Source organism: Panthera leo, chromosome B3 (assembly GCF_018350215.1).
Source record: "Panthera leo isolate Ple1 chromosome B3, P.leo_Ple1_pat1.1, whole genome shotgun sequence".
Taxonomy (NCBI): Eukaryota; Metazoa; Chordata; class Mammalia; order Carnivora; family Felidae; genus Panthera; species Panthera leo.
Genome location: NC_056684.1, coordinates 138,496,375 through 138,508,775, shown reverse-complemented (window position 1 = coordinate 138,508,775; position 12,401 = coordinate 138,496,375). Strand labels below are relative to the sequence as shown.

General features: G+C 44.7%; 1 long non-coding RNA gene across 1 annotated transcript; it reads left to right on the top strand.

Annotated features, from left to right (window-relative positions):
- Window positions 1-2,901: 2,901 nt before the first annotated feature.
- On the top strand, window positions 2,902-5,048 carry LOC122221431. Its single transcript, XR_006203218.1, has 2 exons — window positions 2,902-3,135; window positions 4,610-5,048. It is a non-coding gene; the product is annotated as an uncharacterized LOC122221431 (long non-coding RNA).
- Window positions 5,049-12,401: the final 7,353 nt, after the last annotated feature.

The following is a 12,401-nucleotide window of genomic DNA, read 5'->3' as shown; positions in this document are numbered from 1 at the left end:
ATAAATAGCAGATCCTGACCGAAGGACTTTGAGGCAGGTCGGTTGACTCAGGGCAGCACAAGTGAGAGAGCAGGAAAAAGGAGACAGGGAGGGGAGAAAACCCTATAAAGTCCGCGAGGATCCCTCATAGCATGACCCCATCCAGAGGCCACTGGCAGGGTTGCCACTGTGGGAACCCGGGGCTTAATCCTGCTGGGGTCCCTCTGAGAAGCCATGGGGGCGGGCCTCAGTTTACATCAGTGGGAAGGCTGCAGCATTTACTCACCTCCGGCCGAGCAGCGATAGCAACTTCCAAGTGGATGGGGAAAAACCGGAAGGCGGAGCAAAAGAGTCAGGTGCACGCTGGGAAGCTGTTGGTGGGTTGAAGTCGGCCCACCCAGCTGCAGGTGCACCAGTAGGCTGAGGCGACGTGGGCCAGCGCATCAATGGCATCCGATACAGAGAGACAGAGACGTCCCTCCCATCACCAAAATGCAGGTACAGTGCAGGCGACACGCACGGGCAGAAGCTGGAGCCCAGGGGCAGGGGGAGAGAGGACCAAGCTCCAGGGAAATCCGCACCTCGGTAATGCAGGGCCATTGCCGGGGACTCTCCTGAGCAGAGTGGAGGGAACGAACCACACCCAGAATCACCAGCGAGAGCGATTTAGTACCGAAGGTGACTTTGGGGTAACTGCACACATAGAGACACAGATATATTCTGCCAAGAGAAATAAGGCTCTGACTCCAGAAGCGGTCTCCTTCCTGGTATTCTCGCTGTGGAACGAAAACTACTTGGGATCCAGAAGGGCCTCCCCTATCTCCTGGCAAGAACAGAAGCAGGAGTGAGTAGCAGAATTCTATGTGGGAGCCGCGGTTGCCGTGAACCATTACATGCTGAAGTTAAGAGCACAGTAAACTGTGTGTACCTTAGTTCGTGGATTCCAAAAAGCACGTGGTTTTTTTTCACATTTCATATTTCCAAAATCAGGATGCATTTTACAGTGATAACTGGCAGCATTTGTTTGTTGCTTGGTGATATATAAAATAATAGTGCACCTTGTGTTTGATAGCCTTTTAGGCACGATGAACTGTGGAAGCACGTTTCAGAGGGTGAGTTCAACCGGGTTGGAATAATCCTTTCGTGGACTAAATTGAATAACGCCTTTAAACCAGTTACAGAGAGCTGTCTAAACCTCCTGCCATTTCCAGGTAAGGTTCTGGGGCCCCAGGGAGACCCAAAGAGAAGCCTGCAGCCTTCCTTACAGAACATTGCTTGAAAAAATTTTTTTTCAATGTTTATTTATTCTTTTTTTTTTTTTTCTAAAATTTTTTTTTTCAACGTTTTTAATTTATTTTTGGGACAGAGAGAGACAGAGCATGAACGGGGGAGGGGCAGAGAGAGAGCAATGTTTATTTATTCTTGAGAGAGAGAGAGAGCACAAGTCGGGAGGGGCAGAGAGAGAGGGAGACACAGAATCCGAAGCAGGCTCCAGGCTCCGAGCCGTCAGCACAGAGCCCGATGCGGGACTCCAACCCACAACCCACGAGATCTTGACCGGAGACAAAGCCGGACGCTTAACCGACTGAAACACCCAGGCGCCCCCCAGAACATTGCTTTTAAAGCACCTTCTTGCACCTGGGGTACACAAGCTATATTTTATTACTCGAGACTTCAGCTTTCAAAAGAGCTTCCATGGCTACCAGATGCTAAGGGACCCAACAAGAATGCAGCAACAATGACAGAACTCTGAGCGGGGCGGGGATCTAGACTAAGATTTGGTTCAGCAGAACACAGCCGAAGGCCTAGAATGATCCAGATTAAACAGTGAGAGGTTCTTCACTCTCTCATGTGGAAGAAGCATGGAGAGAGGGTAGTTCTGGGCTGGTACAGTACTTCCAAGGTCCCCAGGGATCCAGATTCTTTCCATGTTTCTTACCCAATCTCCAAGCACATTGTTTTCATCCTCAGAGTTATCTCATGGGCCAAGATGGCGGCTGGAGCCTCATCTACACTGCAGGCTGGAGGAGAGGAGCAAGGCAGAGGGGAGACAGGACTCCCTCCCCACCTCCTTTCCAGAAAACTCCACAGAAGCTCCAGCCAGCCCCTTCTGCATGCATCGTTGCATTGGCCAGGGGAGATTCCCACAGGCTAACTGGAGATGTGGGGTAAGGAGTGACAGCCCCATGGAAGGTCGCAGAGAAGTGCAGCAGGAAACGGCACCAGCCTTCGGGGTGAGGCTCGTCACAGGTGTGTTTAGGAGGACGCCACCAGGAGGCCCAGAGGCCAGGCTTCCAGTGCTGACACGGGCTCTCTGCCCACCACGGCCCGTTACAGACCAGATCCGTCCACCAGAGGCTGCAGAGGAAGAGACCATCGTCCCCATCTCCGCGACAGGAGAAGGTCCCGAGTGGGAAAGTGTGAAGCTGTCAAAGGCGCCTTCTGCTTTCGCTTCCAGAAGCCACCGTGGGCTCCCGCCTCTGCCACCAGGCCCCTGGCTCCCGCGAGGACACTCTGGGCCGCGGGGGGCCAGGGGGCCTGGTTATTGATGTACTTTCCAGGCGGGAGGTCCAGGGTGGGCCTTTCTTCATGGTCACCGGTGGTCTGTGCGTCCCACCACCTCCGCAGGGATGGCGAAACGTTCTTGAAAGAGGGAAATTAACCAGAAAGCGACGCCCAAAGAAAAGTCGGCTCTCGAAAAGTTTGTGCGTGTTGCAAAGCATTATCTTTAAGTCCTCCAGCTAGGCTAAAAGCCTACCCCATTCCTCCCTGGGATTTCTAGTGAATTAATAATGCCGCTGATGAATATTCAAAAGTAGGCAGCTATTGTGCCTCCAAGCACATAATTAATTATTCATTACACATTTTTATTCACTGAATTAAAAAACACAGGGTGCTCTGGGAAACGAAGGGTACTTCACGACAGGGGCATGAAATTCCGCACTGCCCCTTTAAGGACTATTATTCTCTATGTGTGGTTACCAAGCAACATAAATGCCGGGCAATTAGATCATGGGTTGTCCCTGAAGACTGATGGGATAATAAGCAGTAGTTAAGTATTAAGTTGACCCAGCGAAGGTCCCATGTGAATAAACCTGGGTAGGACCACAGCTGGTGTCTTTTAAATGAAACTTTTACGTTAATACCGTGCAAAAGGTGAGCCTGTTCGAGGAGCACACGGCGGCAAAACTCGCTCATCTGCAAACCCTGCGCAGGTTCCTTGTGTCCTTTTTCTGACACCGCCGCGCTTGCGAAGGTGCACGGGGGAGCATGCTGTCCACTGCCTAACCGGCTCCCCTCCAGGGGGCAGCCGGGCTGAGACGGCAGGATGCACGGTCAGCCTCCCCGGGAAAGAAGATGCAGGAACAGAGGGCCTTCTGAGCAGGGAGCCGGTGGAAGTAAGAAAGGCTGAGTTCCTCCAGCCGATGGGGCTGAAGTCAGAGCACAGACCAGCCCTGGCGGGAAGGCCTGGCAGAGGAGACCCCTTCCTGGATTCCAGCCCCGGACAGGTCTTCCTGCCTTGACCCCGGTATCGAGTCCTGACTAGTCAGATCCTGGTCATGTCTGTATCCTCAGAGACTGGCACATAGTGGGCTCAACACATGATTAGTGAATAAATATCGAGGGTTTGGGACACTTTATTAACCACGCCATTGGATTATAAAGCAAAGCTTGGACTCATGACTATGGTTGTTAGCTTACAAATCTATCGGCACCCTTCCTAAATGCCTCCTGACTGCTGCCAGCAGGGATGCCATATACAGTTGTATGGGATGTGCACTGCACAAAGGGTACACAGCCAAAGGGGTGAGGAGAGCCAGAAATCTGGCCTGTGGTCCAACTGCCAAGTCATACGCTTGTCCAGAGGGGCTACCTGTTTCCAATCCTCACGAAGGTCGTGACTGGGGTGACAGCAGCCCTCACTGTAGTTAGAATGTGGGTGGCAGGAGAGGACAGCTGGTTCTAAGGAAGTAGACCCAGTGGTCCTGACAAGAAAGAAGCCACAGTCAGTATACACAGGCAGAGCCCAGGGCTCAGAAGGTCACAGGCATCACCAGCATGATTCAAGGGAGAAAAGCTCTTGGGCAGAGCCTACTTCCTCTCTGTCCTGCATGGCCCCTGGCGTGTGGCTATATCTAGCCTAAGGACAAGACAGAGGCCCTCAGTTCACCCTCACTGCTGATTTAGGGACACGGAGAGCAGGTATAGGGTGACAGTAGTGAGAAAGATAGAAGCCGGGACATTTTTATTAGTGTGAATCTCCCAGCGGCCCTGTGGGGTGTGTATATATCCCCATTTGCAGATGGGGAGACTGAGGCTTCGAGAAGAATTTAATCAACCTGCCCATTGTCACAGAGCCAAAGAGGAACCAGGGTTTCAATCCAGACAGGTTGGCTCTGGATCCCATGCTCTTAGCCGGGGTCCTGGGGGCCTCTGCTGGCAAAGCTAAGCTCACAGCTGCTGGATGACTGAGTGGTCAGGGCAGGGGAGGGGGGGTGCTTGAGGAGGCAGGCAGCAGCCGTTTACCACTGGAAAACACTTCAGTGTTCTAACGACCGGTGCAATCATGCAGGTGCCTCTCTGCCAAGGGGCAGCCTGCCTTGAAGCATCGTTTTTTACCGCCTCAAAGGTTCCCATGGGTCTGAAGAGAGGCGGAAGGAAGTCAGCCCGAAGCAGAGTCGTGAGCAGAGATCAGAGTCTGTATTCAGCCAGTGCAGGAACCACTAGGCAGCAGAAGACGACAGGGCTGGGGACTCAAGGGCAGCCAACTTTTCAAGACCTGGGCTGGGGCCTTCCCAGCCCTCTGCCCAGGTGGAGAACTTAAAGGCACCACCAGGCAGCTGAAGAGCAGAAAACGGGGCTGAAGATTCCATCCTGGACCGGGCAGGTCCCCCGACAGAACACGCTTGGACCCAACCCCCATCCCGCATCTCCCCTCTGGTCAAATAAAGCCTTTGGGCTGGAAAATCTCCGAGGAGAGTTTTGACAATAGCATTTTATGATTCCATGTTTCTAACCAACGCAAACACTACTGAAGGAAAAGGAAAAATAAAAACATCTGCACTGTTTGCCATTGAGGTTTTGTGTGTGTGAGTCTGTGTGTGTTTTTAAGCTCAGAATGTCCTGGGATCCCCACTGGTGACGGGAGATGATGGTTTTATTGTAGTTGTAGATCATTAATTTTGCAGACAAAAATGTGAAAACATAGCTTATCTCTGTCTGCAGACACTTTGCTATGCCAGAGCATGAAACAGTTCTCGGGTGAAGATAAAGAACCACTGTCTAGAGTTTTGTGATATGAAGCAGAGAAGACAATTCCCCCCAAAGCTAAGTGGGCTCCATGCAAGACAGAAGAGGTATGACTACAGGAGTCTCTAGGTAAGGAGTAAAGTTTGTCAGGCAGGAAGAGAGAGTAGCGACTGGAGAAGCTCTGAGAAAAGCCAGAGGAACACCCCCATTCCGCTACACTTTCACCCCAACCCACCCCTCCTACCTGGTCCTGTATGGACATCCCCGAGCTACTGTTGGGGCACTAGCTATCACCATGATTTCCTTCCTTTCCACGTGCTTTTCCTGAGAACAAGAACTTTATCTTAGGTGTGGTTGTTCTCTGGGCTCCTAACACAGTGCCTGAGACAGAATGAACATTTGATAAAGGTTTGATAATTGAAAGTTGGATGGATGGATGGTTGGATGGATGGATGGATGGATGGTTGGATGGATGGATAGATGAACAGATGGATGGAAGGATGGATAAAAGGAAGGAAGGGAGGAAGGAAGGAAAGGGGGAGGGAGGAAGGAAGGAAGGAAGGAAGGAAGGAAGGAAAGATGAAAGGAGGGAAGGGAAGGGAAGGGAAGGGAAGGGAAGGGAAGGGAAGGGAAGGGAAGAAGAATAAATGGATGAGTAACCCAGGGATTCTCAGTGGCTTCTCTCTACATTTTTAAGGGGGCAGAATTTGCAAGTTGGAGAACTTACTAGAACATCTGTTCTTACGAAGGTCCTCCAGGCCTTCCCATGACTGCATCTTTAACTCTGAACCCTTAAAAGTCACTGCTAGCAGAACATTCTGGTATAGCAGGGCAAAGAGCAATAATAAAACTGGGCTAAACACTACACACCAAATTGAGAAGCGGTTGTTCATGAAAACCTATCGCACTTCAGGTACAAACAATGCAAGCATACAGCATTCTTGCCCGGGGCTGCGCCTAGCCCTCACCCTAGATCCTTCTCGCGAGGTGGGATGCTCCAGGAAAGCCAGTAGCTTTGATGACAGAGGGGCGAGTTGACTGGGGTGGAGCACTGAGTAACCCCTTACCCGGTGGTGTTGTCAGTACCAGGAGCAGAATGTCAGTGGCAACTGAACAGGGGAGACCAGCCCTCAAGCTAGTCTGAGCCTGTGGTTCTCATTAGGGCAAATACAGACCAGCCGACCAGCCAGAGACTGAACAGGCAGATGTGGGAAATGAAACAAAAGTTAGCCTTGATAGGCTCTTGACACACTCATGCACGAGAGACTGAAGAGGGCCCAAGCTGTACAGATATCCTAGGCTGACTGTAAGCCTCCACATAGGCACTGAGAAAATGTGAACAAAAAAGCAGTCTTACAAACTGCTTGAACTTGGAATACATCTCTTTATCCATACACACCAACCCGTCAGCAGAGGGTTGAAGCCTTACCTGTTCCAAGTGTCTGAGCAATCATTGCCTGACCAGGAGGCAATACGGACACAGGGTAAGTTCTAAGTAGCCAGGCTTTAAGAGTGGGGGTGGGTGGTGCCTGGGTGGCTCAGTCGGTTAAGCGGCCGACTTCGGCTCAGGCCATGATCTCACGGTTCATGAGTTCGAGCCCCGCGTCGGGCTCTGTGCTGACAGCTCAGAGCCTGGAGCCTGCTTTGGATTCTGTGTCTCCCTCTCTCTCTGCCCCTCCCCTTCTCACATTTTGTCTCTCTCTCTCTCTCTCTCTCTCTCTCTCAAAAATAAACATTTTAAAAAAGAGAGAGAGAATTTGAAAAACAAAACCAAAAACCTAAGCAGAGACATCTGTAGCTACACTCTGAGGGAAAATAGATTCCACACGCTAAGTTCAGGCAAGTTATTAAACGACAATCAAACAGCCAAAACCACCACCTTTGGGGGCTGAGAGGATCCAAATCCAGAATTACCATAATATATAATCTTTAATTTCTTAGTTTTCCACGAGAAATTATGAGATCTGGAAGAAACTGGAAATTGTGAGTCAGGCTAAGAAAAGAAAAACAAAAAAAAGCCATCAGTAGAAACTTTGTCTAAGGGGGCCCAGATATTGGAATTAGCAGATAAGAACATCAAAGCGGCTATTATAGATAGGTTCAGAAAAAAAACATCTTTTAAAAAACTAAAAGGAAGTATGATGACAATGACTCAACAAACAGAATATTGACAAAGATAGATATTATTTTAAAAAGAACAAAATGTGAGGGGCACCTGGGTGGCTGTCAGTTGAGCGTCTGACTTTGGCTCAGGTCATGATCCCACAGTTTGTGGGTTTGAGCCCTGTTTTGGGCTCTGTGCTGACAGCTCAGAGGAGCCTGCTTCCGATTCTGTGTCTCCTTCTCTCTCTGCCCCTCCCCCACTCATGCTTTGTCTCACTCTGTTTCTCAAAAATAAATAAATGTAAAATTTTTTTAAGAAAATAAATTAAAAAAGAACAAAATGTGAACAAATGCTTCTTAACAAAATGTTAAGAAGCATATGGTAATCCCCAGAGCAACCACTAAAAATTAAATAAACAAATAACCAGTAAATAGACCTACAAATTGTTTTTTAAAGCCAATGAAAGAATTAGGATGCTAAAATTCTATTTAACACAAAAGGAAATGGAGAGGAAGAAACAAAAGAAAAGACATGAGGCATAGAGAAAAGAAATGGTAAAATGAAGACATAAACCCAATCACATCAATAATTACATTTAATGCGGGGCACCTGATGGCTCAGTTGGAGGAGCGTGGGACTCTTGATCTCAGGGGTCTTGAGTGCAAGCCCTACGCTGGGTGTAGAGATTACTTAAATAAATAAATATTTTAAAAATAATTACATGAAATGAAAGTAGACAAAACACTCCAATAAAAAGGCAGAGGTTGACAGACCAAAAAGGCAGAAGTTGACAGACTGGATTAAATTTAAAAAAAAAAACAAGATCCAGGGGCACTTGGGTCACTCAGTTGGTTAAGCGTCAACTTCCGCTCAGGTCACTATCTCACAGTTCGTGGGTTCGAGCCCCGCGTCGGGGTCTGTGCTGACAGCTCAGAGCCTGGAGCCTGCTTCAGATTCTGTCTCTCTCTCTCTCTCTCTGCCCCTCCCCTGCTCACGCTCTGTCTCTCTCTGTCTCAAAAATACATAAACATTAAAAAATTTTAAAAAATGAAATATAGGGATAGAGAAGGACACTTCAGAATGATTAAAATGATCAACCTATTCGCAAAATATAATAGTTATAAGTATATGCATATCCAACAGAGTCTCAAACGTATGAAACAATCACTAACAAAATTGAAAGGACATATATTGCTGCATTATTCACAATAGCCAAGTAGAAGCAACCCAAATGTCTGTCAGTAAATGAATACATAAACAATGTGGTATATCCATGCAATAGAATGTATCCAGCCTTAAAGAAAGGTGATTCTGTCTCATGCTACGACGTGAATGTACCTTGAGAACATTATGCTAAGTGAATAAGCTAGTCACAAAGAGACAAATCCTATATGGTTCCACATATAGAAGTTATCTAAAGTAGTGAAATTCATAGAAACGGGAAGCAGAAGAGTGGTTACCAGGAGCTGGGGAGGGGAAAATGGGCAGCTATTGTTTAATGGTATGAAGTTTCAATTTTGCTAGATGAAAAAGTCCTAGAGATCTGTTTACCACCATGTGAATATACTTAACACCACCGCATTGCACACCTAAAACTGGTTAAGACGGTTGTTTTACACTATTTTTCACCACATTTCAAAATATTTTTAATTGAAAAAAGAAACAATTCATTAATAAGAGTGGCAGATTTCAATACCCACTCTCAATAGTTTATAGAATAACTAAACAAAGGAGCGAGAACACAGAAGACAACACTACCAACCAACTTGACCTAACCAACACCAGTGGGATCGTCACCAATGACAGCAGAATACACGTGCTTTTCAAGCACACACAGAACATTCTCAAGGCTAGATTACATTCAAAGCCATAAAACAAGTCTCAGTGAATTTAAAAGGATTGATATCACACAAAGTATGCTCTCTAGTCATAATGAAATTAAAATCAAAAACAGAAAGAAATTGAGAAAATCGCCCCAACTGTTTGGAAATTAAACAGCACGCTTCTTTATGACCTATAGGTCAAAAAGCCCACAAGAACAATTAGCAAATGTTTAACTGAATGAAAATAAAAACAAACATCAACTTTTCTTGGATGTGCTAAAGAGTGCTTAGAAAGAAATATACATTTGTATTAAAAAAGAAGAAAGGTCTCACATTAATAACTTAAGTGTCCACCTTAAGAAACTAAAAAACAAAGAACAAAATAAATCCAAAGCAAGCAGAGAGAAATAAATAATAAAGAGCGGAATCCAGTGAAACATAAAACATAAAAACAATAGAGAAAAGCCATGAAACCAGAAGTTTATTTTTTCAAAAAGATCAGTAAAGTTGACAAATCTTTAGTCAGATGCTCAAGAAAAAAAGAGAGAAAACACAAAATAGCAAGATCAGGAATGAAAAAGGAAGCATCACTACCAACCAGAAGTTGAAAAGGATTTTAAGAGACACTATGAACAGCTTTATGCCAACAAATTAGACAACTTATGTGAAATGAACAAATTCCTAGAGAGGTACAAATTACCAAAACGGACTCAAGAAAACATAAAAATATATGAATAGATCTATAGTCTATTTAAAATGTTCAATTACTAATTGAAAATTTTTCCCACAGATAAAAACCCAGGCTCCAGTGATGAATCCTATTGAATATTTAAAGAAGAAATAATACCAACCCTTCACAAACTTTTTCACAAAACGAATTTTATTAGACAGTATTACCTTCATACCAAAGGCAAACAAGCCACCACAAGAAAACTATAGATCAATGTACCTCATGAACACAGATGTAAAAAACTTCAACAAAGTATTAGTATACTCAATCTAGCAATATATAAAAAGGATTTGTCCCAGAAATGCAAGGTTGGTTTAAAATCTGAAAATTGTTTAATATGATACCTTATATTAACAAAATAAGGGACAAAAGTACATGAACAACTGAAGATACAGAAAAAAATATTTGACAAAATCTAACATGTATGATTAAAAACTCTCAACGAGTAGGAATAAAAGGGAAATTCCTCATTGCTAATATCCTACTTAATGGGGAAAGACTGCACACTTTCCCCCTACAATCAGAAACAAGACAGAATGTCCATTTTCACTGCTTCCGTTCAACATTGTGCTGGCACTTCTAGCTGGTGCAGTCAAGCGAGGGAGATAAATAAAAGGTATCCATATTGGGGCACCTGGGTGGCTCAGTCGGTTAAGCGTCCGACTTTGGCTCAGATCATGATCTTGCTGTTTGTGAGTTCGAGCCCCGCATCGGGCTCTGTGCTGACAGCTCAGAGCCTGGAGCCCGTTTCCGATTCTGTGCCTCCTTCTCTCTCTGACCCTCCCCCATTCATGCTCTGTCTCTCTCTGTCTCAAAAATAAATAAACGTGGAAAAAAAAGGTATCCATATTGGAAGAGAAATAAAGCTGTCTTTATTCACGGATGACATGATTTTATATGTAGAAAAGCCTAAGACACACTTGCACACGCGTGCACACACACACACACATACACACACCTGCTAGAACTTATCAAGGAGTTCAACAAAGTTACAAGATATAATATTAATACACAAAAACTAATTGTACTTCCGTATCCTAACAACATACAACCTGAAAATGGAATTAAGAAAAAATGCCATTCACAATAAAAGAATAAAATATTGAGAACTAAATTTAACAAAGAAATGCAAAGTTTGTACAGTGAAACTACAAAACATTGCTGAGAAGATTTAAATAAATGGAGACACAATCCACACACATGGATTCAAGACTGAATGTTGTTCAGATGACAATTTTGCCCAAATGTATCTATACATTCAACATAATTTCAACTGAAATACCAGTAGGCTTTTTTTTTAATAGAAATTGATTAGCTGATCCCAAAATTCATATGGAAATTCAAAGGACCCAGAATAGCCAAAACAATTTTTAAAAAGAAGAAGAAAAAACATACACTATCCAACTTTAAAGCTTACTATAAAGCTACTTGAATCAAGGTCATGTGGTATTGGCATAAGAATAGGATAAGGGGCACCTGGGTGGCTCAGTCGGTTAAGCATCTGACTTCGGTTCAGGTCATGATCTCACGGCTCGTGAGTTCGAGCCCCACATCAGGCTCTATCCTGACAGCTCAGAGCCTGGAGCCTGCTTCAGATTCTGGGTCTCCCTCTCTCTCTGCCCCTCCCCTGCTCATGCTCTGTCTCTCTCTGTCTCAAAAATAAATAAAAACATTAAAAAATTTTAAAAAAAGAATAGGATCAATAGAACAGAATTGAGAGTCCAGATTATTACACTATTACATTTATGATCAATTGAGTTTGACAGAAGTTCTAAAGCAATTCCATAAGAAAAGTCCTTTCGGCAAATAGATATCCATATACAAAAGAATGACTTTAGACTCTTACCTCACACCATATACAGAAGGTAATTCAAAAAAGTAATTCAAAACGGGTCATAAACTTAAATATGAAAACTGTACAGTTTCTACGAGAAAATTTAGCAAAATACTTTGAACCTTGGGTTAGGCAAAGATTGCTTAGATACAACACCAAAAGCATCATCCACACAACAAAAAAATCATAAATTAAGCTTCCTCAAAATTAAGAACATGTGTGCTTCAGAAGACACCAGTAAGAAAATGAAAAGAGAAGACACATACTGGGAGAAAATACTTGTTAAATCATATATTTGATAAAGGATTTATATCCTGATTCCATAAAGAACTCTTACAACTCAGGATTTAGAAAACAAAAAACCCAACTGTAAAACAGACTTCACTGAACAGACATCACCAAAGAAGATAGACAAATGGGTAATAAGCCCATGAAAAATGTCACCATCATCAGTCATTAGGGAAATGCAAATCAAAACCACCATTATATACCCACTGGCATGGCTATCATCACAAAGACAATAAAAATCTTGGCAGGGCTGTGGGAAGACTCAGACCCTCACACACTGTTGGTGGGGGTGAAAGATGGTTCCGCCATTTTGGAAAGCAGTATGGCAATTTCTTCAGAAGTTAAACACAAATGTACTACCCAACAGAGCAGTTCCATTCCTAGGTATCTGTT